A 27,184-nucleotide genomic window follows, 5' to 3' on the forward strand; every position below is an offset into this window, starting at 1 on the left:
CGAAAATCCCTTAGCTTTGGTAACTAGTAACTGCCGGTTATAAGAACTGGTGGGCGCGAGTAGTTATATATGGATCCATAGGGCTTGACATCCCCGTCTGTTCCAGGTATAGAAACCCTAGCCTGAACTATAAAACAGACGTATGCTATTTGAGTTTAGTACACATGGTGAGGTCGTAAGGACCGTGTTGTGTGATCCATTTGTTATTGTATACGCCGATGCTGGGGTTGTAAGGACCATGTTGTTTGATCTATCGTTTGTTTTATACACCGATGGTGGGGTCGTAAGGACCATGTTGTTTGATCTATTGGTTGTTTTATATGTCAATGATGGGGTCGTGAGGACCGTGTTGTATGATTAGTGATGCGATAGCTGTGTTTTGCTCACATGATGTTACGGGTGTGATGATAGTTGATTTTGTACACCTTGGGATTTGCGTTGCCATGGTCGTTGGGCGCAATCGGTTTTAGCCGTTGGATTATGATGTTACGGTAGTTGCGTATTGGTCGTGTTGCGCACTATAAAGGATGTTAAGTGGTAAGTGTTATCCGTAAGGGTTCGCTTTTGTTCGGTCTTCGTCGGTTTAGATGGTTGACCTTATGTTGGTATGTGGTTACTTTGGCATTGTACTTGGTAATGGTACGCTAGAGGGTTGATATCTTGGTTCGAGATTGGATGACTTTTCCCGATGTGAGGGAATGAGGAAGGTTTGAGTGCTCGAATTGTGATTTGATAAATCGCGTGTGACGATTTTAGTTGTTAAAGGTGATTCATTCGGAAGAGTTGCCTAGGGAAGTCGGATTGGGACTTATGTTTGAGGACCGTGGAGTGTGGTCTGTTCGGTTAAATGGCACAGATCGCGAGGACGCGATCATGTCTAAGTGGGGGAGACTTGTAAGACCCTGTTTCCTTTTCAGTTGATCGGGACGCCGTCCAGGATTCGGGACGCCGTCCAGAAAAGAAGAGCTGGACGCCGTCCAGTTGGTCTGTCGGGCTAGCTGTTTTACTTTAAGATATTTAGAGGGGTATTTCGGTATTTTCACTTGAGGGTCGGTTTGGAAGCCACAAAACTGACCCATGGGCTATCTTATCCTCATTTCACCTATTTTCACTCACACACTCGCATCTAGAGAGAGAGGAAAGGTTTAGAGAGAGAGAGCTTGATTTGGAGAAGAAGGAGTCGGTTTCTCACCAAAACTCGGGTTTTAAAGTTGTTCATCTCGTTCACGGCTACGTTGTGGTAGTATTGGTAAGCTCAAACTCCGAATTTCAATTGTTAGATTTGATATTCAAGTTAGGGTTTTGAGCTAGTTTGTTGTAAAACCCTCTTAGATGATGAAATGGGTTTATGGTGACTAGTTATTCTTGTCACTTGGCGGGTTTTGGGTTGGTTGACGTTTTGGCCATGATTAGGCTTTGATAATGGGTTTAATCACTAGGTTTAGTGATTATGGAAGTGTTGGAACACTTTTGGGTGTATTTGGTTGACTAATTTTGAAATGGGTCGAATTAGGGTTTTGGTGTCAAAATGGGTAAGACACGTGTTTAACACTTGTGTTTGGGTTTGTTTGGCGTATTAGGACCATTTTCACTTGTGTTAGTGATTATTGGTTAGTTTGGGCGCGTTTTGTGCTTGGAAGTGCATTTGGGTCGAATTTGCACTAAGTGTCAAATGGGTTGGTTTGTAAGTCAACCCTAATTGTGTTGTGTGTTTTGTGATAATGGAATAGGTACTTTCCATTGACGAGTTGCGGATTATTCGGTGGCATTCATCAAGGCGATAAGGTGAGTGTTAATATCCTATGTGCATATGTATGTGTAGGATGGGTGCGGGTCGGGTGAAGTGGTTCTCGGTTATAGAGCTCACTTCACATATAGGTGGATTTGATGGACTTGCGTTTAGGTCCAATTGGCACGGTTGTGCATTTTGGTTAACCACCTTTGGCGAGGTACACGTTTTGTGTGTATGTTTTCACACGTGTTTGTGATATGGTGTATATAACCCCAATGGCAAAGGGTTGATATTGTTGTGATGTGGATAACCCCGATGTGGTGGATTTTATAATCCCGTGACCGTGGATTTTGAGTTGGAGAAGTGAGTCTCGTGTAGTTCGAATTCACGATGACGCGTGTAGTTCGGTCATCTTATCGGAAGTGAGTCTCGTGTAGTTCGGATTCATGATGACGTGTGTAGTTCGGTCATCTTATTGGAAGTGAGTCTCGTGTAGTTCGGATTCACGATGACGCATGTAGTTAGGTCATCTTATTGAGGTAGTGATCTCGTGTGTTTGCGGATTTACTAAGGCTCGTGTAGTTCGGCCAACCTCGATGTTGTTGTGGTAATGAAGATAGTAGTCTCGTGTGGTTACGGATTACTAAGGCTCGTGTAGTTCGGCCAATCTTCATGTGGTAATCGGTTGTCGGTTGTAGGTATTGGGTTAAGGGGTTAACGTTGGACGTTTATATATTGTTATATATATATATATATATATATATATATATATATATATATATATATATATATATATATATATATATATATATATATATATATATTAATGTATTGTTGTGATGTAGCTAACCCTCCGGGTGTAGCTCATTGGCGTTGTTCACATCATCGTTGGTGAACTTATATTTGTTGATGTATCCTTAACTTGTTGCTTAGTGGTTGTACAGTATGCTTAGACTAGCTTACCTTTATGCTTGGATGCTCCGGTATGCGGTATTTGATATTTTGTGTGGCGTGTCCATTTTATACATATATATGTATGTAGTATATTCTCACTCACTAAGCCTTAGCTTACCCTCTCGTTGTTTACATTTTTATAGATTGCATGGATGCAGTGGCTCGGGTAAGCGTGGGAACTAGTGAACTTGCGTAGTTTGCTTTAGAAGACTTGCTTTTGAATTTGATTAGGATTGGGTAGCGTATCCCCAATCCCATGCTCGGTCTATGTTTTGTATAAACTAAATTGGGTTGAAATGGTCACTTTGTGGTAACTTGGGTCGATGTGGGCCCGGTGTTGTAAAACTCGGTTTTATTGTGGAAAACTCTTAGGTTTAACTATTATAACATATTGTGAAAGTGTTTTGGATTAAAAGTGTCGGGAAGCGGGTTTTTCGCCCGCATGTAATTGTAAAACTGAACAGAATCTGGCAGACCATTTGGACCCTTTAGAGCTGGACGCCGTCCTGAAATCTGGACGCCGTCCAGATGTGTTGTTCCAGAAATTTTTTTTATGGCACGTTTTTGGAAGGATTACGGGTTGGGTCGTTACAAGTGGTATCAGAGCATGGTCTAAGGGATTTAGGTGACTTGAGATAGGTACCTAGACTTAGACTTTTTTGTGTGTGCTTATTTGTTGCGGGACTTGTAGGATTACGGGTCGGAATAGGTTATAGTTAGTGCCTTGTTTATAGGTAGACTAACGTTTATATTAGTAATGCGGATATTATTAATATATTATTGTGTTGTGGTAATAATTCTTGCGTGTGTTTATATTGCGTATAATTTTGTTTGCGTTTAGTTATATCATCGAGCGAGGCGGTCGTTGTACTAACGAGTTGAGACGACATGTGTGCGTAATAAGGACTTGCAAACCTTATTACGGGTGCAAATCGTGTCTAACACGTGATGTACGAAGAGTGTTTAGCAAGATGGGGCGGTGCTGTGTGTGTGGTTTTATACGTTCGTGATCTAATCGCTTTGCATTCCTTAGAATGGCGACAGGAAATGGGATCGAGACGAACGACGTGGAGTTTAACGCTAGAGTTGCGGCCGCCGTTGCGGAGCAAATGAGTGCGTTTCGAGAAGAAGTTGATAGGAAGTATTCTGAACTTCAAGGTCGTAGTGGAATGGAGCGTTGTCTTAAGAACTTCATGAGGACTAAACCCCCAATGTATGACGGAAAACCGGATCCTTTGATAAGCACAACTTGGATCTCGGATGTCGAAGGGTGTTTTCGTACTATTGAATGCCCTCCCGAGAAGAGGACAAGACTCACTACTAGTTTGTTGCGGGGTAGGGCGAAGGATTGGTTGGATGGTAAGATTGATCTTGTCTGTAGCGAAACGTTTATGGCGTTATCTTGGGAAGAATTTAAGAAGGAATTCTTCGAGGAGTTCCGGACTTCAGCCGATTTATCAGAAATGCGTAATGAGTTGCGAAATTTTCAACAGGGTTCTATGGACTTGAATACTCTCAAAACGACCTTTATGGTGAAGGCTCATTTTTGCCCGGAGTATTTGGGGAATGATCGTTTGTTGATGGGGGATTTCTATCGGACCTTGAATGATGACTTGAAGAGTAAAATTAGTCGAGGTCAAGCGAAATCGTTTGCGGAATTATTCGACTTAGCTAGAGGTTTCGAGTCGTATTCACGATCGAAGATGGGTGAACCTTCAAGTGAGAGAAGGGTTGTTTCGTATGGTGCTCCAAGTAAGAGGACTAAGGGTCCGAGCGTGAGCACGGGTGGTATACGGACGGGTATATCGGATTCTAGTGCGTCTAGGTGTTACAATTGTGGCATGAGGGGTCACAAGTCTTGGGAATGTTCGGTACCAAAGGGTGATGGCATGGTGTGCTTCCATTGCCAAGAAGAAGGACATCGTAAGTCGGAATGTCCCGAGTTAGCGGGGACGGCTGCGGCAAGGAGACATTAAGGTACGTTTCGTTTTAATAAATATGCCCTTTGATTATTTATTATGTGCCGTTTGAGTTTATTAAATGCATTGTGTGCATGTTATTGATATGGGTGACGTTCCTAATGGAAGTACCCTATGGTGACGTTTGATTGTCGGACGAAGGGCATAAGACTTGGTGCAACCAAGCATTCCTTAGTATTTGGGAAATGTTTCTACCAAGCCATGGAAATGGGTTTCGGTGTTCGATTGTTAAGTGCTTGTTCGCTTTCGTGTTGAAGTTGATGAACCATGAGGTTCGACGGGTGGGGTGAAACCCGAGAGATCGATTGTTTGATCTCGACGTATGTTGGTAAAGGAGTCTACGTGACGCGACATTATGTGCCTATTTCATACCTACTAGCGTGGTGATTCGACTCCAATTGCGTTGCGGTTACATTGTACTTAGGGTACCGAAGTTAAACCCTTAGGTACATGAGTGATCGGGTGAAATTTGACAAACTAATGCAATTGGTTGATTGCGAGAGTATAGTTTGTGTAATTTGTGGTACACTTTTCGTTTGAAGTGTTTAAGGATGGGTTAAGATCCTTGGTATGCTCAAGGTTGGAGCAAGATATGGTGATGGGTCATGTGAACCCAATTATTGGTAAAGTCTACCTTTGGTAGCATAGTACGGTTGTACAAGATGCGGTTATGGAACGTAGTTCCAAGTGGGGGAGTTACACTCCCGTATGAGGAAGTTTTAGCGTGACATTTCGGATGATGCTTTTGGTAGATCCGGAACTTGTGACGGGACCTAGATTTGGTCGATTGTGGAAAAAGTAAGGTTCGGAATAAATTGTACTTATGGTTTGGATTGAGTTATCACCACGGTGGTAATGTGGCGAATCTCGTTGAGAGATAATGGCGTGTTTGACGAGCAAGGTGAGATCCCTCGGCTAAGGGATGTGCGTGTCGGATCCTCTTCTAGAGAATTATTGTTTGTGCCTATGTGCGATATAGGTGGTTCTTGCTCGATTGTGTTGGCGATGTGTACGCGTACGTATGTTGATGGTTAGTGTATTCCGTTAGGATGCACTATGGTGTAGCAGTGCGCGATGTTACACTACTCGTTGATCGAGGCCAAAAGAGCGTGTGTTGATGGTTAGTGTATTCCGTTAGGATGCACTATGGTGTAGCAGTGCGCGATGTTACACTACTCGTCGTGATGGAGGCCAAAGAGCATGTGTGATGGGAGTAGTGTTATATCGGCATGGTATAACATTATCGAGAAATGCGAGTACCGGTGGGAAATGCGAGTACCATTCCTGTGTTGAGATTGTGGAGTGGATCGCGTGTGTTTGCGGATTCACGATGACGCGTGTAGTTTCGGTCATCTTATTGTGGAAGTGAGTCACGTGTAGTTCGGATTCACAAATGACTCGTGTGGTTGCGGTCATTATATCATGGAAGTGAGTCGCGTGTAGTTCGGATTCACAAATGACTTGTGTGGTTGCGGTCATTGTATTGAGGAGTGAGTCGCGTGTAGTTCGGATTCACAAATGACTCGTGTGGTTGCGGTCATTCTTTTGGGATAGTGACTCTCGTGTAGTTCGGATTCACTAAGGCGCGTGTAGTTCGGCCAATCCCTATTGTTGTGCGGTGGAGGTAGTGAGTTGCGTGTGGTTGCTGATTCACTAAGGCGCGTGTAGATTTCGGCTAGCCTTCATGTTGTTGGATTTGTGATCCATTGGTTGTTGTATACGCCGATGGTGGGGTCGTAAGGACGGTGTTGTGTGATCCATTGGTTGTTGTATACGCCGATGGTGGGGTCGTAACGACCGTGTTGTTTGATCTATCGGTTGTTTTATACACCGATGGTGGGGTCGTAAGGACCATGTTGTTTGATCTATTGGTTGTTTTATACGCCAATGATGGGGTCGTGAGGACCGTGTTGTATGATTAGTGATGCGATAGCCGTGTTTCGCTCACATGATGTTACAGGTGTGACGATAGTCGATTTTGTACACCTTGGGATTTGCGTTGCCATGGTCGTTGGGCGCAATCGGTTTTAGCCGTTGGATTATGATGTTACGGTAGTTACGTATTGGTCGTGTTGCGCACTACAAAGGATGTTAAGTGGTAAGTGTTATCCGTAAGGGTTCGCTTTTGTTCGGTCTTCGTCGGTTTAGATGGTTGACCTTATGTTGGTATGTGGTTACTTTGGCATTGTACTTGCTAATGGTACGTTAGAGGGTTGATATCTCGGTTCGAGATTGGATGAGTTTTCCCGATGTGAGGGAATGAGGAAGGTTTTAGATCTCGAATTGTGATTTGATAAATTGAGTGTGACGATTTTAGTTGTTAAAGGTGATTCATTGGGAAGAGTTGCCTAGGGAAGTCGGATTGGGACTTATGTTTGAGGACCGTGGAGTGTGGTCCGTTCGGTTAAATGGCACAGATCGCGAGGACGCAGTAGAAACCAATGATTACAGTTACCAGACTAGGGAATATTTTTGTCCAACTCACAATGAATAATTTAAATTTAATTGTCACTTGTGTCTAAACGTGAAATAAAATGCATGTAATCACATCCCAAAAATATACTTTGAAAAGTATGTAAAAACGGGACTATAACTCACCTTAATAGTAATGAAGTAACCAACACAATTAAGCGAACAGCAAACGTAGTACAGCGATCAGGAATGATCACAACGCCGATCTATAAATAAAGCAGGTCGATATAAATAACTAACTTAGGTCAAGTCTTAGTATGATAGCCATTGTACATGTTGCAAGTAGATATAGAACAGTACTCAATATGCATTGGTTTGATCAGAACAGCTTACGGACACACACTTTCTATTTTTAGAAAGTTTCTATTTTTAGCAGGTTTCCATTTTTGGAAAGTTTCTATTTTTAGAAAGTTTCTATTTTTGGAAAGTTTCTATTTTTGGAAAGTTTCCAAATTTAGAAAGTTGCTATTTTAAGAAAGTTTATAAGTTAGGAAAGTTTCCTTAATTAGAAAGTCAACAAAAGTCAACTTAAAGTCAAAGTCAACCGAAAGTCAACTCAAAAGTCAACCTTGGTCAAACATGGTCAACGTAAATTTTAAAAGTGTAAGTTATAATAATATAAGTTATAACGTTTATTAAAGTTAAATATGTCTAATTATGTCATAACATAAGTTTAATTAAATTAAAATTAATTATTAAAGTTAATATAAGTTTAAATGATATAATTAATATAACATAAGTATTTAATTAATTAATTAAATATTAGTCATAATGTAAGTATTATTAATTAATAATAATTTTTAAATCATATCATAAGTATTATTAATTAATAATAAATTATTAATCATATCATAAGTTTCTAATTATAATTATTAAATCATAAGTATTAATAATTAAATTATAATTAAATAATAACTAAGTTTTATAATAATTAAATAATTATTTAATCCTTATTATAAGTCTTATTATAATAATCTCATAATATAAGTTTAATACTTATCATAAATATTTTTCCATTAATAATGAAGTATTATTAATCATATGTTTAATTAAAAAGTTAATTAAATCATAAATATTAATTAAATGATATAATAAATATATATCATAAGTTGTAAATAATAATAATTACTTTTTTTATTATAAGTAATTAAATGATAATGAAATCCATTATTTTTATCATAAGTTTAATAATTAATTACAAGTTTTAAATCAAAAGTTCATCGAGTCGTATCCTGAGCCCCGGGTGTCGGTTTTCGGCGAGCCTTACATATATCTCCGCCTAAGCAAACCACTCGAAACTTTGGTACACTCAAGAACACACCATGAACAGCCCACAAGTTGTGATATACAGCCAATACACTACTTGGAACTTCAATTCAATCAAAAACGTGTTTTAGACGTAACGGGTGATTCGTGGCTCGGATTGAGATGACCCGAACATGAAAGTTCGCCCCACCATCAGTCCTAACACACTAACACACCCTAAAGTCACCAAATATGGTCACAAAGTCGGACCAAACCTGGTTCATACCAAAATCACATTTCAATCTTAACAAAATACCACTTTGATCATAATTAGAGTTCCGGGAATCGAAACGACGTGAATCCGGAGTCTAAAATTAATGTCTTGATGAGAGGAACTCATTTATATACTTTATTTTATGATCAACATCAGTTACAATATCAGAAACACACGAAAAAGCTGCTGTCCAGAATTTAACAAACCGAAAACATGTGATTATGAGTATTTCTATGCATACAAACATCATTACAATAATCCACAAACATCATACTACTAAATAATCATCAAAATAAAGAAAATAAATGAAAAATTGAAAGTTCTAGGGTTAGGGTTTATACCCTAATCAATAATCAATGAGTATGATGGCGTAGAGAACGGAACGAGGAACGCGTTTATGTAGATGATCTCTTGATCCAAGCTTGATTTTGGTTGATGATAATGATGGTATGGTCATGAATGGTGATGGCTAGGGGAAGGGAAAAAGGAGAAGGAGAGCAAAAATAGTAATTAGGTTTAAGGGATTTGATGAAGTGAAAAATTATAAAAAAATAAAAAAATTCAAGGGAGTAACACTCCCTCCCCCCTCTTGGTCGGCCGAATGGGGTATGTGGGGTGGGCCCCACTAGCCCAAGTTGCTAAGTGATTACTTCCTGATGGCCCAAAAGCCCGAACGAGTCCCGAAACGCGAAAACGCACTTACGCGATTAAAAATTCGGAAAGATAACAAACGCGCGACGAAAAATAAATATAAATACTATATATAATAATATGATCTTAAAATATCATATTTAAAATATTTAGGATTTAAATATCCCAAAAACGCGACCGTTGGTTTAAAAACCGAAAAGATTCGCCGGATAGAAATCCGCGACACGTAGAAACGTATAAATTAAAATATGAATACAATTATTCACATAACACTTAATAATTAATATATTATTACTAAAATAATAATATAGGTCATGAAATGATGTAACACAAATAACAGTTAACGGTCATTAAATAATTAACGAAAAAGATAACGAAAAAAGTAGGGTCGTGACAGAGAGAGAGGAAGGGTTTAGAGAGAGAGAGAGAGCTTGATTTGGAGAAGAAGGAGTCGGTTTCTCACCAAAACTCGGGTTTTAAAGTTGTTCATCTCATTCACGGCTACGTTGTGGTAGTATTGGTAAGCTCAAACTCTGAATTTTAATTGTTAGATTTGATATTCAAGTTAGGGTTTTGAGCTAGTTTGTTGTAAAACCCTCTTTGATGATGAAATGGGTTTATGGTGACTAGTTATTCTTGTCACTTGGCGAGTTTTGGGTTGGTTGACGTTTTGGCCATGATTAGGCTTTGATAATGGGTTTAATCACTAGGTTTAGTGATTATGGAAGTGTTGGAACACTTTTGGGTGTATTTGGTTGACTAATTTTGAAATGGGTCAAATTAGGGTTTTGGTGTCAAAATGGGTAAGACACGTGTTTAACACTTGTGTTTGGGTTTGTTTGGCATATTAGGACCATTTTCACTCGTGTTAGTGATTATTGGTTAGTTTGGGCGCGTTTTGTGCTTGGAAGTGCTTTTGGGTCGAATTTGTACTAAGTGTCAAATGGGTTGGTTTGTAAGTCAACCCTAATTGTGTTGTGTGTTTTGTGATAATGGAATAGGTACTTTCCATTGACAAGTTGCGGATTATTCGGTGGCATTCATCAAGGCGATAAGGTGAGTGTTAATATCCTATGTGCATATGTATGTGTAGGATGAGTGCGGGTGAGGTGAAGTGGTTCTCGGATATAGAGCTCACTTCACATATAGGTGGATTTGATGGACTTGCGTTTAGGTCCAATTGGAACGGTTGTGAGTTTTGGTTGACCACCTTTGGCGAGGTACACGTTTTGTGTGTATGTTTTCACACGTGTTTGTGATGTGGTGTATATAACCCCAATGGCGAAGGGTTGATATTGTTGTGATGTGGATAACCCCGATGTGGTAGATTTTATAATCCCGTAACCGTGGGTTTCGAGTTGCAGAAGTGAGTCTTGTATAGTTCGGATTCACGATGATGCGTGTAGTTCGGTCATCTTATCGGAAGTGAGTCTCGTGTAGTTCGGATTCACGATGACACATGTAGTTCGGTCATCTTATTGAGGTAGTGATCTCGTGTGTTTGTAGATTTACTAAGGCTCATGTAGTTCGGTCAACCTCGATGTTGTTGTGGTAATGAAGATAGTAGTCTCGTGTGGTTGCGGATTACTAAGGCTCGTGTAGTTCGGCCAATCTTCATGTGGTAATCGGTTGTCGGTTCTCAATATTGGGTTAAGGGGTTAACCTTGGACGTTTATATATTGTTATATATATTAATGTATTGTTGTGATGTAGCTAACCCTCCGGGTGTAGCTCATTGGCGTTGTTTACATCGTCGTTGGTGAACTTATATTTGTTGTTGTATCCTTGACTTGTTGCTTAGTGGTTGTACGGTATGCTTAGACTAGCTTGCCTTTATGCTTGGATGCTCCGGTATGCGGTATTTGATATTTTGTGTGGCGTGTCCATTTTATACATATATATGTATGTAGTATATTCTCACTCACTAAGCGTTAGTTTACCCTCTCGTTGTTTACATTTTTATAGATTGCATGGATGCAGTGGCTCGGGTAAGCGTGGGAACTAGTGAACTTGCGTAGTTTGCTTTAGAAGACTTGCTTTTGGATTTGATTAGGATTGGGTAGCTTATCCCCAATCCCATTGATAATGCTAAAAACGAACATATATTTCATAACATTATCCCTCAAGAAAGACAAGCTTTTAGTTGCAATTGTTCTATTTACAAGTGATATTCGTTTAAATAATAAAAGGTGAAGACAAAAGACAGATTCAACAAATTGAAGACGCAAATGACCAAAAAGCTCAAAAGTACAAAATACAATCAAAGTGGTTCCAATTATTGATAAGAAACGTCTCAAAATTACAAGAGTACAAGACGCAAAACGCAAAGTACAAGATATTAAATTCTACTCAAGGACGTTCAAAAATCCGGAACCGGGACCAAATTCAACTCTCAATGCTCGACGCAACGGACTAAAAATTACAAGTCAACTATGCACATAAATATAATATAATATTTAAATAATTCTTATAATTATTTATATATTATATTTATTTATAAAAACCGTCGGCATACAAAGAAATAAATAAATGTGAGCTGCTACCTACCCCCATGCGATCGCATGGCCTGGAGGCACAAAAGCCATGCGATCGCATGGCATACCTTTTCAGCCCACATGCCTATAAATTTCGCGGTTTTGATCGATGTTAAACACATCTTTTTCTTCTTTCTCTCATACGGAAGATATATATATATATATATATATATATATATATATATATATATATATATATATATATATATATATATATATATATATATACATATATATATATATATATATTTTAATTTTAATTTTAATTTTAATTTCTAATAATAAGGGTATGTTAGCGAATGTTGTAAGGGTGTAAGTCGAAATTCTGTCCGTGTAACGCTACGCTATTTTTAATCACTGTAAGTTATGGTTATTGTTATTTTTAAATTAATGTCTCGTAGCTAAGTTATTATTATGCTTATTTAAGACGAAGTAATCATGATGTTGGGCTAAAATATTTAAAATTGGGTAATTGGACTTTGTACCATAATTGGGGTTTGGACAAAAGAACGACACTTGTGGAAATTAGACTATGGGCTATTAATGGGCTTTATATTTGTTTAACTAAATGATAGTTTGTTAATTTAATATAAAGATTTACAATTGGATGTACCTATAAATAACCATATACACTCGATCGGAAACGATGGGCGGGATATTTATATGTACGAATAATCGTTCATTTAACTGGACATGGGAATGGATTAATAGTTAATAGACTTATTAAAATAGGAGTGAAATTATGTACAAGGACACTTGGCGTAATTGTTAACAAGGTATTAAAACCTTGGGTTACACGCAGTCGATATCCTGGTGTAATTATTAAACAAAGTATTAAAACCTTGTTACAGTTTAAGTCCCCAATTAGTTGGAATATTTGACTTCGGATATAATGATAATTTGACGAGGACACTCGCACTTTAAATTTATGACCGATGGACTGTTATGGATAAAAACCAGACGGACATATTAAATAATTCAGGACAAAGGACAATTAACCCATGGGAATAAACTAAAAATCAACACGTCAAACATCATGATTATGGAAGTTTAAATAAGCATAATTCTTTTATTTCATATTTAATTGCACTTCTAATTATCGCACTTTTATTTATTGTCATTGTATTTAATTGCACTTTTAATTATCGCAATTTTATTTTATCGCACTTTTATTTATCGCAATTTCATTATCGTTATTTACTTTACGTTTTAAATTAAGTTGTATTTATTTTTAATATTTTACATTAGGTTTTAACTGCGACTAAAGTTTTAAAATCGACAAACCGGTCATTAAACGGTAAAAAACCCCCTTTTATAATAATAATATTACTTATATATATATTTGTATTTTTTTATAAATTTAAAAACTAATATAGCGTTAAGCTTGTTTAATTTTCCCTGTGGAACGAACCGGACTTACTAAAAACTACACTACTGTACGATTAGGTACACTGCCTATAAGTGTTGTAGCAAGGTTTAGGTATATCCATTCTATAAATAAATAAATATCTTGTGTAAAATTGTATCATATTTAATAGTATTTCTTTATAAAAATTATAACTATTTTATATACACCTCTACGCACATCACCCATGCTCGGTCTATGTTTTGTATAAACTAAATTGGGTCGAAATGGTCACTTTGTGGTAACTTGGGTCGATGTGGGCCCGGTGTTGTAAAACTCGGTTTTATTGTGGAAAACTCTTAGGTTTAACTATTATAACATATTGTGAAAGTGTTTTGGTTTAAAAGTGTCGGGAAGCGGGTTTTTCGCCCGTGTGTAATTGTAAAACTGATCAGAATCTGGCAGACCATTTGGACTCCGTCCAAAGGGCTTGGACGCCTTTCAGTCCTTCAGAGCTGGACGCCGTCCAGATGTGTTGTTCCAGAAATTTTTTTTTATGGCACGTTTTTGGAAGGATAACGGGTTGGGTCGTTACAAGTGGTATCAGAGCATGGTCTAAGGGATTTAGGTGACTTGAGATAGGTGCCTAGACTTAGACTTTTTGTGTGTGCTTATTTGTTGCGGGACTTGTAGGATTACGGGTCGGAATGGGTTATAGTTAGTGCCTTGTTTGTAGGTGGACTAACGTTTATATTAGTAATGCGGATATTATTAATATATTATTGTGTTGTGATAATAATTCTTGCGTATGCTTATATCGCGTAGAATTTTGTTTGTGTTTGGTTATATCATCGAGCGAGGCGGTCATTGTACTAATGAGTTGAGACGACGTGTGTGCGTAATAAGGACTTGCAAACCTTATTACGGGTGCAAATCGTGTCTAACAAGTGACGTACGACGAGTGTTTAGCAAGATGGGGCGGTGCTGTGTGTGTGGTTTTATACGTTCGTGATCTAATCGCTTTGCATTCCTTAGAATGGCGACGGGAAATAGGATCGAGACGAACGACGTGGAGTTTAACGCTAGAGTTGCGGCCGTCGTTGCGGAGCAAATGGGTGCGTTTCGAGAAGAAATTGATAGGAAGTATTCCAAACTTCAAGGTAGTAGTGGAATGGAGCGTTGTCTTAAGAACTTCATGAGGACTAAACCCCCAATGTATGACGGGAAACCGGATCCTTTGATAAGCACAACTTGGATCTCGAATGCCGAAGGGTGTTTTCGTACTATTGAATGCCCTCCTGAGAAGAGGACAAGACTCGCTACTAGTTTGTTGCGGGGTAGGCCGAAGGATTGGTTGGATGGTAAGATTGATCTTGTCGGTGGCGAAACGTTTATGGCGTTATCATGTGACGAATTTAAGAAGGAATTCTTCGAGGAGTTTCGGACTTTAGCCGATTTATCGGAAATGCGTAATGAGTTGCGAAATTTGCAACAGGGTTCTATGGACTTGAATACTCTCAAAACAACCTTTATGGCGAAGGCTCATTTTTGCCTGGAGTATTTGGGGAATGATCGTTTGTTGATGGGGGATTTCTATCGGACCTTGAATGATGACTTGAAGAGTAAAATTAGTCGAGGTCAAGCGAAATCGTTTACGGAATTATTCGACTTTGCTAGAGGTTTCGAGTCGTATTCGCGATCGAAGATGGGTGAACCTTCAAGTGAGAGAAGGTTTGTTTCGTATGGTGCTCCAAGTAAGAGGACTAAGGGTCCGAGCGTGAGCACGGGTGGTACACGGACGGTTATATCAGATTCTAGTACGTGTAGGTGTTACAATTGTGGCGTGACGGGTCACAAGTCTTGGAAATGTTCGGTACCAAAGGGTAATGGCATGGTGTGCTTCCATTGCCAAGAAGAAGGACATCGTAAGTCGGAATGTCCAGAGTTAGCGGGGACGGCTGCGGCAAGGAGACGTTAAGGTACGTTTTGTTTTAATAAATATGCCCTTTGATTATTTATTATGTGCCGTTTGAGTTTGTTAAATGCATTGTGTGCAGGTTATTGATATGGGTGACGTTCCTAATGGAAGTACCCTATGGTGACGTTTGATTGTCGGGCGAAGGGCGTAAGACTTGGTGCAACCAAGCATTCCTTAGTATTTGGGAAATGTTTCTACCAAGCCATGGAAATGGGTTTTGGTGTTCGATTGTTAAGCGCGTGTTCGCTTTCGTGTTGAAGTTGATGAACTATGAGGTTCGACGGGTGGGGTGAAACCCGAGAGATCGAGTGTTTGATCTCGACGTATGTTGGTAAAGGAGTCTACGTGACGCGACATTATGTGCCTCTTTCATACCTACTAGCGTGGTGATTCTACTCCAATTGTGTTGCGGTTACATTGTACTTAGGGTACCAAAGTGAAACCCTTAGGTACATGAGTGATCGGGTGAAATTTGACAAACTAAAGCAATTGGTTGATTGCGAGAGTATAGTTTGTGTAATTTGTGGTACACTTTTCGTTCGAAGTGTTTAAGGATGGGTTAATATCCTTGGTATGCTCAAGGTTGGAGCAAAATATGGTGATGGGTCCTGTGAACCCAATTATTGGTAAAAGTCTATCTTTGGTAGCATAGTATGGTTGTACAAGATGCGGTTATGGAACGTAGTTCCAAGTGGGGGAGTTACACTCCCGCATGAGGAAGTTTTAGTGTGAGATTTCGGATAATGCTTTTGGTAGATCCGGAACTTGTGACGGGACCTAGATTTGGTCGATTGTGGAAAAAGTACGGTTTGGAATAAATTGTACTTATGGTTTGGATTGAGTTATCACCACGGTGGTAATGTGGCGAATCTCGTTGAGAGATAATGGCGTGTTTGACGAGTAAGGTGAGATCCCTCTGCTAAGGGACGTGTGTGTCGGATCCTCTTCTAGAGAATTATTGTTTGTGCCTATGTGCGATATAGGTGGTTCTTGCTCGATTGTGTTGGCGTTGTGTACGCGTACGTATGTTGATGGTTAGTATATTCCGTTAGGATGCACTATGGTGTAGCAGTGTGCGATGTTACACTACTCGTTGATCAAGGCCAGAAGTGTGTGTGTTGATGGTTAGTGTATTCCGTTAGGATGCACTATGGTGTAGAAGTGCGCGATGTTACACTACTCGTCGTGAGGGAGGCCAAAGAGCATGTGTGATGGGAGTAGTGTTATATCGGCAAGGTATAACATTATCGAGAAATCCGAGTACCGGTGGGAAATGCGAGTACCATTCATGTGTTGAGATTGTGGAGTGGATCGCGTGTGTTTGCGGATTCACGATGACGCGTGTAGTTTCGGTCATCTTATTGTGGAAGTGAGTCGCGTGTAGTTTGGATTCACAAATGTTGTATCCTCCATTTTCTAATTGTTGATTATAATATATGCTAAATGTTTTTGATGAAAACATTAAATAAAACCGGTAACGAGTTTCAAATATTAAAATTGATGATTTAAAAAAAAGTTAAACTCTAACGAGCTTAAAGTTAAATAATTTTGAGACTTAAATTACATATGTTTTTTTATGGAAACATTAAATAAAACTCTAAACGAGTTTCAAAGATTAAAATTGATGATTTTAAAATAAGTTAAACTCTAACGAGTTTAATGTTACATGATTTTGAAAGTCAAATAATATATATGGACGACATCTTTTAAAACTGTTTTAAAACGATACACGTTTATGTATTTGTTATTTTTATATCCTATAAATTAAATAACAAATTAGATCACAAACATAATCGACATATACAATTGGGAATTTTTTTAACTAATAGTGTAGTGAATCTTGTGTGCATGCATTATTCGTTGACACAAACTTTTTCCAAAATACCCATCAAATTTAAGTCATGCCATCCAATAAGCTTGCAAATACTCCTCGTTATTTTTCTGATCTAGTGAGACTAGGCTGAATTATAGCCACGAGGTGGATTTTTTGATCTAGTGAGACTAGCGTGAATTTTCACTGTTTCCAAATTGGACGACTTAATCGTATTCACGGTGAGACCTGAGTTCGAGGCAATGATGGGACAAATATGCCATTAGATAATAGTGGTTTGTTGGACTACATATATCTCTAGGTCCCATAAAGATCTAAGAGTTGTACTTGTAATGCAATTGGTACCCGCTACCTACCAATAGACTCCATAACTTCTAGCTGATCAACAGATGTGGCTATGGAACCTCTATGTGGATCTTAGGCTTTCGAAAATTAATTGTTTTTGAAAAATATTATAAAAAAAAAACTTGGGTAGTTAATTTATTAAAGCTCAATATCGAAAATACTAAATTGAATCTTATATCTGTTGTAGATGTCAAATAATCAAAACGTAAACCAAAACACACTTCCTTCTTTGTTGGAGAAGGATAAACTCAATGTTCAAACTTCCTAGACTGACACTGCAACCTGAGAATTGTTCTCAAGCATAATTGGAAGTTGAATAAAGTTTAGAACCCATATCCTTTCTTCCTGTTGTGGCAGTTGCTGCTGCTCAGTAAAATGATTATCGAATGTTGTTCGATGATCAGGAAGAAATAGGATTGAAGGGTGAAAAAGAATAAGTCGAATACTTTGTGGAAGGAAAATGATAAATCATTTGCTAGGAAAAATATTCCACCTTCCAAGAAGGAAAGCCCAACAAAAGACGCCGAATGTTTCCACTGTGGAAAGGTTGGCAATTGGAGAAGGAAGTTGTCCTATCTTCCAATCTGAGCTGAGAAAAGGCAACGCTGGTGAGACTAGCAAATCAGGTATATTCCATATATAGTTATATACTTCTTCTAGTGATTCCTAGATCTTTGTTAACAGGTTGTGGCCTTCACACCTGTAACCAGTGTTGTAAAAAACTTGATTACTCGCCGATTAATCCCCGATTAATCATTTTAAAGAGAAATCCGTTCCGATTTTTAAAAATCCGTTTAATTAAACGGTCAACGTCAATTGATGGGTCAAAATCGAATTTGGTAATCAAAGTCCATCAAAGTAAAAAATGGTTAACATTTTAACATGAATTTAAGCTAGAACTTTATAATTTTTTAAGCAAAATGAATAATTCAAGACAATTATGTTAAAGTTTATTTTTATATTTATGGTTTTTTCTATATTTACACATAAAATTTATAAAATTCAATATTTAAATGTATAAAGTACAATCCGATTAATCCCCGATTAATCTCCGAATTACCGATTAATCCTTCTAAAGTCTCGACTGATTAATCCCCGAATAGTGAATTTTGCAACCTTGCCTGTAACAATATGAAGGGAATGAGAAGAAGTAATAGACTGAAGAAAGACACACTGGATTTGCAAGTAGGCAAGGGGGATCAAGCTTTTGTTAAAGCTATTGGTACCTCTGAACTTACTTCTCTAAGTGGTCTTATTGTTTTGTTGGAACAATAGCATTATGCTCTCAATACTACGAGCGACATAGTTTAAAAGATGTTAGTATTGAACTTGCATTTACACACTTAGGTATTTCAGTTTCTAAGGATAATATATTTATCTTAATACCTATCCACGTGATGGTATTTTTGAAATTGATATGCATAGTGTAATTTCAAATGAGAATTCTGTGTATACCTACATCGCCAAAGTCTTCAAGCAAGACTTGAATAAGACCTATCTATTACATTGTCATATTGGTCATATAAACAAACAATGCATTTCAAAACTCCAATCTAATGGACTTTTGGAATCAATTGACTCTGAGTCATTTGATGTATGCGAATCATGTTTATGTGAAAAGATGACAAATGTTTCTTTCTCCGATTTAGGTAAAAGAGCTAAAGATCTTTTAGGACTAATACATACTGTTGTATGTAGCCCTTTAAGAACAATGTGTAGATTTAGTTAATTTTACTTCATTACATTTACTGATGAGTACAGTAGCTATGATTATGTTCACTTGCTGAAACATAAACATAAAGCTATTTTAACATTCAAAAGTATTCCAAAATGCAGTAGATAATTAGCTTGGAAAGACCATTAAAGCACTTCGCTCCGATGGAGTAAGTAAGTTTATGAATCAAGAGTTTTTTGGACCACCTAAAGAATTGTGGGATTGTCTCATAGTTCACTCTACCTTACACACCACAACACGATGGTGTGTCTGAGTAAGAGGAATCGAACTTTACTTGATATAGTTTAATTTATGATGAGTCTGATTTCTCTACTACCGTCTTTTAGGGATATGCATAAGAGTCTGATGCAGGCATACTCAATGTGATTCCAACTATGAAGGTAGAAAAGACACCATATGAGTTATGGCATGGGAAGAATCCCAAGTTGTCTTATTTGAAAGTCTGGGGTTGTAAAGCGTACGTGAAGCATGACACTTCAAACAAATTAGAACCCAGAACTATCTAATGTTACTTTGTACGATACATAAAGGAAACAATGGGTTACTACTTTTACTACCAAGCTGAAGACAACGTGTTTTCTGCTCGGTCTGCTGAATTCCTGGAAAGAGATCTTCTCTTACACGAAGTCAGTGGGAGTAAAGTAGATCTTGAAGAAATTCAAGTACTTTAAAGTAACATACCTTTAGCAAGCACTAGCAATTCACACGTTGAAACTGAGCGCACTGTTGGTGAGCCAGAACGTGTTACACCTGCACTTTATAGATCTTGTAGAACTCATCGGCTTATGAGGTTTAATTATCTGATTAATTCAGATAAACCTCAACTAAGGGATTATGATGAACCCTCTAGCTGCGTGAGGCCGTATCAGATCCTGAATCTGAAAATGATTAGATTCTATGAATACAAATATGTAGTCCATGAAGGATAATCAAGTATGAGACTTGATTGATCTTCTACCCAATTGTAAGATAATGAGGTAAAAATGGGTCTTCAAAGGAAGACTGATATGGACGGTAATGTAAACACTTTTAAAGGTCGATTGGTGAGAAAAGGTTATGATGAAAGTTTTTCACCAGTCGCGAGCCTTAAAACAATTAGGATACTTATTGCCATGTTTACTTTTCATGATAATAAAATATGGCTAATGGATGTCAAAATCGCTTTCCTAAATGGCTGAGACGACCCGTCCTAATCTATAAGGACGAATACAATAACATATGATTACATCGCGAGGTATTTGACCTCTATATGATACATTTTACAAACATTGCATTCATTTTTTAAAGACAACCTTTCATCACATCGAAAGTTGACAGGCGTGCATACTATCTCATAATATATCCATACTATAAATGACTTATTATCAATCTTGATGAACTCAACGACTCGAATGCAACGTCTTTTGAAATATGCCATGAATGACTCCAAGTAATATCTTTAAAATGAGCAAATGCAGCAGAAGATTTTTTTAATCCCTGAGAATAAACATGCTTTAAAGTGTCAACCAAAAGGTTGGTGAGTTCATTAGTTTATCAACAATATTCATTTCCATCATTTTTAATAGACCACATGATTTTCATTTTCATTTATCATAAATATACATCCCATACATATAGATAAAAATCATTCATATGGTGAACACCTGGTAATCGACCTTAACAAGATGCATATAGAATATCCCCATCATTCCGGGACTCCCTTCGGATATGATAAAATCGAAGTACTAAAGCAGTTCAAATTCTCTAACTGGGGCTTGTTAGTGCCCATAGATCTATCTTTAGGATTCGTGTCAATTAGGGTGTCTGTTCCCTAATTCTTAGATTACCAGACTAAAAAGGGGCATATTCGATTCGATAATTCAACCATAGAATGTAGTTTTGATTACTTGTGTCTATTTCGTAAAATATTTATAAAAGCAGCGCTTGTATTCTCAGTCCCAAAAATATATATTGCAAAAGCATTTAAAAAGGGAGCAAATGAAACTCTCTGTACGATACTTTGTAGTAAAAATATGCATGCGACGGAACTGAACAATGCAAGGTTGGCCTCAGATTCACGAACCTATATCAATTATATATATATTAACACAAAATATTAATCAACTAAGTTTATAAATTTTATAATGTATTATGATTAATATCCTTATATATAATTATATTAATACTTATAATAGGTTATATATAATTTAATTAAAGGTTATAATTATAATATATTAGTTAATATATTAAAACATGGTAGTTTTGTAATATTAGTTATATTTATGTTACATGTAATAATTATATTTTATATAAAGAATATTTGTTGTAATAATAATAATAATAATACTAGTAGTAATATTAATAATATAAATAATGATAATAATCATGCAAAAATAATAATAATAATAATAATTTTAATGTTAAAAATAATAACGATTGTGACGACTCCGTCAAAACACTTAACGGCTCCGTCACTTGGTCCCACAGCTTGATCGAAACTCTATATGAATTTAATAAAACAACCTTGCATTCTTTATTTAAAAATGATTTCCTATAAAGGAAATCTACTAAAATGTATAAGTTTAGAAAAACTATACAATAATACTTTAACCAAAAGTTGACCAAAATAAAGTCAACAAACAACCACTTTTTAATGTAACAAAATAGAATGCAAATTAATGTTTAACAAAAGCTGCCATCATAAATATGCAGACTCTCTAAGCACAGCGGAAGCAATCAATCATGAACCTGAGAATAAAACATGCGAGTAACTGTCAACAAAAATGTTGAGTGAATTATAGGTTTAATATTGCAAACATTATTTAATTTAAACAATAAAAATTTATGTTTGAAAACATAAAACACCTTTTTAAACCACCAAATTATATGCTAGAAAACATATAATAAAACATTATTCCATTTTCCGTGAGCCACCTGGTAACCACTTAACCCTTTATTTACCCTTGCCAAACACAATAAATAATATACACCGAACAAGTGTATCTACAACAAAATACGAAGTACTAAACATTCCGATTATAAATTGCTAGCGCGACTAGCTCGAAATGGGGTTGTCAAACCCGATAGATCTATCCGTAGGATTCGCGTTCACCAGTAGAAACCAGTGATTACAGTTACCAGACTAGGGAATATTTTTGTTCAACTCACAATGAATAATTTAAACCAACTTCCACTTGTGTCCAAAATATAAATAAATTGCATGTATTCTCATCCCAAAAGATTTAAAATAGAAAATTGGGACTATAACTCACCTTAATAGCAACGAAGTAACCAACACAATTAAGCGAACAGCAAATGTAGTACAGTGATCAGGAATGATCACAACGCCGACCTATAAATAAAGCAGGTCGATATAAATAACTAACTTAGGTCAAGTCTTAGTATGATAGCTATTGTACATGTTGCAAGTAGTCATAGAACAATACTCAATATGCATCGGTTTGATCGGAACAGCTTACGGACACACACTTTCTATTTTTAGAAAGTTTCTATTTTTAGCAGGTTTCCATTTTTGGAAAGTTTCTATTTTTGGAAAGTTTCTATTTTTGGAAAGTTTCTATTTTTGGAAAGTTTCTATTTTTGGAAAGTTTCCAAATTTAGAAAGTTGCTATTTTAGGAAAGTTTATAAGTTAGGAAAGTTTCCTTAATTAGAAAGTCAACAAAAGTCAACTGAAAGTCAAAGTCAACTGAAAGTCAACTCGAAAGTCAACCTTGGTCAAACATGGTCAATGTAAATTTTAAAAGTGTAAGTTATAATAATAATATAAGTTATAACGTTTATTAAAGTCAAATATGTCTAATTATGTCATAACATAAGTTTAATTAAATTAAAATGAATTATTAAAGTTAATATAAGTTTAAATGATATAATTAATATAACATAAGTATTTAATTAATTAATTAAATATTAGTCATCATATAAGTATTATTCATTAATAATAAATTTTAAATTATATCATAAGTATTATTAATTAATAATGAATTATTAATCATATCATAAGTTTCTAATTATAATCATTAAATCATAAGTATTTAATAATTAAATTATAATTAAATAATAACTAAGCCTTATAATAATTAAATAATTAATTAATCCTTATTATAAGTCTTATTATAATAATCTCATAATATAAGTTTAATACTTACCATAAGTATTTTCCATTAATAATAAAAGTATTATTAATTAAAAGTTTAATTAAAATTTTAATTAAATCATAAGTAATAATTAAATGATATAATAAATATATATCATAAGTCTTAAATAATAATAATTACTTTTTTTATCATAAGTAATTAAATGATAATGAAATCCATTATTTTTATCATAAGTTCAATAGTTAATCATAAATTTTAAATCAAAAGTTCATCGGGTCGTATCTTGAGCCCCGGGTGTCGGTTTTCGGCGAGCCTTACATATATCTCTGCCTAATCAAACCACCCGACACTTTGGTACACTCAAGAACACACCAAGAACAGGCCACAAGTCGTGATATACAGCCAATACACTACTTGGAACTTCAATTTAATCAAAAACGTGTTTTAGACGTAACGGGTGATTCGTGGCTCGGATTGAGATGACCCGAACATGAAAGTTCGCCCCACCATCAGTCCTAACACACTAACACACCCTAAAGTCACCAAATATGATCACAAGGTCGGACCACACCTGGTTCATACCAAAATCACATTCAATCTTAATAAAATACCACTTTGATCATAACTATGGTTCCGGGAACCGAAACGACATGAATCCGGTGTCTAAAATTAATGTCTTGATGAGAGGAACTCATTTATATACTTTATTTTAACTTTTATATCAGTAATATTTACAGAAAACAACGAACAAGCTGCTGTCCCAATATTATCAAACCGAAAACATATGTAATCGAGCATTTCTACGCATACAATCAACATTACAATAACATATAAGCATCATACTATCCATATAACATCAAAATACAGAAAATATAAGAAAAATTGAAAAGCTAGGGTTAGGGTTTATACCCTAATCAAGAATTGATTAGTATGAACGCGTAGAGCTCGATACGGTGAATCCGGAAATGATGAAAGCCCTAAATCTTCAAGCTTGAAATAAAAAGATGATGATGGTTATTGGTGTTGCAGGTGACGGCTCCAAAGAAAAGAGAAGGAGAGGAGAAAACTAAAATGAGAAATTAGGGTGAAATGAAGGAAAATGAGACATTTGATCAATCAAGTCACTAATTACACAAAATTGCACAAACACCCCCTTTCAAAGGGGCTTGGCCGAATTTTTGAGAGGGGTGGACCCCACATGGCCCACTTGATCAATTTAAAGAGGTCTTGTGGCCCGAATGCCCGAACGAAGCCCGAAACGCGAAAATACCGCTACACGATTAAATCTTCGGAGAGATAACGCACACGCGACAAATAAAATATATAAACACTATATATAATCATATGACACTAAAACATCATATTTAAAATATTTAGGATTTAAAAATTCAAAAAGTTCGACCGTTGGTTCGAAAACCGAAAAGATTCGCCGGATAGAAATCCGCGACTCGTAGGAACGTATAATTTAAAATATGAATACAAATATTCATATAACACATAATAATTAATATATTATTACAAAAATAATAATATAGGTCATAGAAATGACGTGGCACGAATAACAATTAACGGTCGTTAAATAGTTAACGGTAAAAGATAACGGAAAAAGTAGGGTCGTTACAGTACCTTCCCGTTACGGAAATTTCGTCCCGAAATTTAAGCAGGTGCAGGGGTTGACTCAGCATTTGGGAACAAATGCGGGTACTTCTTCTTCATCTGATCTTCACGCTCCCAAGTGAACTCGGGACTACGTCCGGTGTTCCATCTAACTCGAACAGTAGGAATTTTACTCTGCTTAAGAGTCTTAGCCTCTCGATCCATAATCTCAACCGGTTCCTCAAAAATGGAGTTGTTTACCAACATGAAGTTCATCAAAAAGAATGGTTTCATTGGCCTCGGCCAAACACTTCTTTAAATTCGATACATGAAAAACGTCACGAATAGCACTGAGTTCTTGTGGCAATTTCAAACGATAAGCCACTGGTCCAACTCTCTCAATAATCCCAAAAGGTCCAACAAATCGAGGATTCAACTTTCCCCCTTTTACCAAAACGTATCACGCCCTTCCAAGGCAATACCTTCAACATAACACGATCACCGACCTGAAAGTCGATATCGTTCCTTCTCTTATCAGCATAACTCTTTTGCCTACTCCTGGCAGTTCTCAATCTTTCCTTAATCTGTGCAATCTTCTCGGTAGTCTCGTGAATGATCTCTGGTCATGTGAGTTGAGCATCCCCAACCTCATTCCAACAGACAGGAGACCTACACTTTCTACCATACAGAGCTTCAAATGGTGCGGCTTTAATACTTCCATGATAACTATTATTATAAGAAAATTCAGCCAGTGGCAAGTACTTATCCCAACCATTACCAAAATCAATGATGCATGCTCGTAACATGTCTTCCAACGTTTGAATGGTCCTTTCACCATGACCTTTCATCTGAGGATGATAAGCGGTGCTCACATCCAACTTAGTTCCCAAAGCTTCCTGTAAGGATCGCCAAAACCTCGATGTAAATCGACTGTCTCGGTCTGAAATAATAGATACGGGAACACCATGTCTAGAAACAATCTCCTTCAAATACAAACGGGTAAGCTTCTCTATCGAATCTGTTTCCTTACTTGGCAAGAAATGAGTTGACTTAGCGAGTTGGTCAACAATCACCTAAATGGTATCATAACCACCCACAACTCTTGGTAACTTCGTAATGAAGTCCATCGTAATACCTTCCCACTTCCACTCGGGAATTTCAGGTTGCACCAAAAGTCCAAACGGTTTCTGATGTTCAGCTTTAACCTTAGCGCAGGTCAAACACTTAGCCACATACGTAGCCACATCAGCTTTCAAATTAGGCCACCAATACAGCTCCTTAAGATCATGATACATCTTTCCTGAACCAGGATGAATAGAGTACCTAGACTTATGAGCCTCATCTAAAACAAGTTTTCGTAGATCACCAAACTTCGGAACCCAAAGGCATCCCGCAAAATACCGAGTACCATCGGTTTGTACCTCTAACTGTTTACTCAAGCCTCGGACCTTCCCGTTACAAAATTTTCCTCCTTCAAGGCTTCTTACTGTGCCTCAAGGATCTGCCTAGCGAGGTTTGTTTGAATTGTCATATTCAAGGCCCTAAACCTGCGAGGTTCAGCCCTTTCTTTACGACTTAATGCATCAGCCACATCATCGGCCTTTCCCGGATGATATAAAAGTTCGCAATCATAATCATTTAACGTCTCAACCCATCTTCGTTGCCTCATATTTAACTGTTTCTGATCAAGAATATGTTGAAGACTTTTGTGATCAGTGTACAATGTACCTTTGACCCCATATAGATAATGTCTGCAAATCTTAAGCGCAAACACAATAGCTCTCAACTCTAAATCATGGGTTACGTAATTCTGCTCGTGAATCTTCAACTGACGTGACGCGTACGCAATAACTTTCTTTCGTTGCATCAACACAACCAAAGTCTTGACACGAAGCATCACAATAGATAACAAAATCATCATTACCCTCAGGTAGTGATAATATCGGTGCAGAAGTTAACTTCTTCTTCAGAGTTTGGAAAGCAGACTCTTGTTCACTCTTCCACTCGTACTTCTTCCCCTTATGCGTTAAAGCAGTCAGAGGTTTCGCTACTCGTGAAAAATCTTGAATGAACCTTCTATAATAGCCTGCTAATCCTAGAATCTGGCGAATCTGAGTAGGAGTTTTCGGAACTTCCCACTTTTCAATCGCCTCAATCTTAGCAGAATCAACTTGTATTCCCTATTTACTAACAATATGTCCGAGGAAATTGAACTTCTCTTAACCAGAAAGCACACTTAGAGAACTTAGCGTACAACTCTTCTTTCCTCAACAGATCAAGCACTAACTTCAAATGTTCTTCGCCCTTCATCACTCTTAGAATAAATAAGGATGTCGTCGATAAAAACAATAACGAATATGTCCAGATAGGGTCTGCACACACGGTTCATGAGGTCCATAAACACAGCAGGCGCATTTG

The sequence above is a fragment of the Rutidosis leptorrhynchoides genome, chromosome 9 (assembly GCF_046630445.1).
Source record: "Rutidosis leptorrhynchoides isolate AG116_Rl617_1_P2 chromosome 9, CSIRO_AGI_Rlap_v1, whole genome shotgun sequence".
Lineage (NCBI taxonomy): Eukaryota > Viridiplantae > Streptophyta > Magnoliopsida > Asterales > Asteraceae > Rutidosis > Rutidosis leptorrhynchoides.